Source organism: Bos grunniens, chromosome 22, assembly GCF_055505025.1.
Source record: "Bos grunniens cultivar Pamir isolate PY7600 chromosome 22, Bosgru_T2T1.0, whole genome shotgun sequence".
In the NCBI taxonomy this organism is placed as follows: Eukaryota; Metazoa; Chordata; class Mammalia; order Artiodactyla; family Bovidae; genus Bos; species Bos grunniens.
In genome coordinates this window covers 47,979,574-47,981,192 of record NC_141186.1, presented here as the reverse complement: position 1 = coordinate 47,981,192, position 1,619 = coordinate 47,979,574, and the positions used below count along the sequence as shown (strand labels likewise).

The 1,619-nt window shown below is 41.3% G+C and overlaps 1 pseudogene; it reads right to left on the bottom strand.

The window, feature by feature from the left end:
* Positions 1 to 303: 303 nt before the first annotated feature.
* LOC147348388 (microtubule-associated protein 1 light chain 3 beta pseudogene) lies at positions 304 to 1,049 on the bottom strand (annotated as a pseudogene).
* Between the last annotated feature and the right edge of the window lie 570 nt (positions 1,050 to 1,619).

The window sequence follows — 1,619 nt, the reverse complement described above, 5'->3', positions numbered from 1 at the left end:
GTGCTAACTTGAAACACACTTATTAGCAAGTGGGGACCCTGGACAGCAGCACGGTTTCCTTATTTCCTGTACACCCCCATTCACCGTGCTTTTTGCCAACTATTATGGCAAATGCATTGGGGGTGCGTGGCTATACCTGACAACATATACTTAAAGATCCTCTCAAGGAGATTCCTCCAGTTGACTGCAAACCCTTCTATAAAAAGTTGGCAGCTTCTGTGAACCTAGAGAAGACAATGTCTCTCTGAATGCTCAAAACTGCAAGTTTCTTTTGGGGAAAAAAAACATTAACTTGAAGGTCTATTTTATTGGCAACTTATAATGCAAAGTATTTTATTTTTAAACATTAAATTTAAAAACAAGATAGCCTAGGTGAAATAATAAAGTTTCCCAAAGCTGAATGTGCTCATCTGGAGCTCAGTTTTTCTGTTTGAAGTACAAAAAAACAACTTCCTAAAACTCCTAGGCAGGAAACTACTGTTTTGATGATCGGTGATTAGATGAACTGATCAACCTCAGTTGGTAATATCCCTTTTTTATTCCTTGGTAAGGGTTTAAAAAATTCTGTAACACGCATTTTTCTTTTAGTCTTACACAGATAATTTCATTCCAAAAGTCTCCTGAGAGGCGTATACCATATACAGGAATCCATCTTCATCCTTCTCGCTTTCATACACTTCACAAATCGGAGTGGACACACTCACCATGCTATGTCCATTCACTAACAGGAAGAAGGCTTGATTAGCATTGAGCTGTAAGCGCCTTCTTATTATCTTGATGAGCTCACTCATGTTGACATGATCAGGCACCAGAAACTTTGTTTTATCCAGGACAGGAAGCTGTTTCTCACCTTTGTATCGTTCTATTATTACCGGGATTTTGGTAGGATGCTGCTCTCGGATAAGTCGGACATCTTCTACTCTTTGTTCGAAGGTTCGGCGCTGTTTGAAGGTTTTCTCGGACGGCACGGCGCTGCAGGCTGGGTGGGGGCGGCGAGTTGGAGGCTGCAGGCGGCGGCAGAGGCGGCGACAGCTCCGACAGAAAAACATTTTTTAAAGTGTTTTCTCTATTCAAAATCTGTGACAGTGTTATTATTATTCTAAGACTGTTGTACAGTTGTCATAGCTTAGAGCAAATGATGGGATATTCTGATTCTGTCAGCTTTGCGGTCCTTGAGAACTAGGATTGTTGGTTCGGAATAAAGGGTGCAATCCCCTAGTAGCTCTAGTCCCCAGAGCGTGGCCCTGATACACTGTGTTCCCTTAAAAGAAACTAGGACTTGGAGAAATGGCTGATTCCAGGTCTGGACTAGGAAATGTATAAGATGAACTAGAGCATCTTGACGTAGCACGAGCAGGAAGGCCATCAGAGACAACTAGAGGGACAGACAAGTCTCAGGGGCCATTCTGAAGAGGCTCCCACAAGTCAAAGGTAAGCAGTTTGAGCCTTAATGAGAATAACATTGAAATATATTTAAATCCATGATTTCACAGTGGTATCTAAAAAGAAAGCTAACTGGTCACCTTCTGAGGATGCCAGGTAACCAATTCTTTATTATGAAAACTGTGAATAAAAACAAAGAATCGAATGTTTGTATTGCTTCTCCTTTATGAATTGCA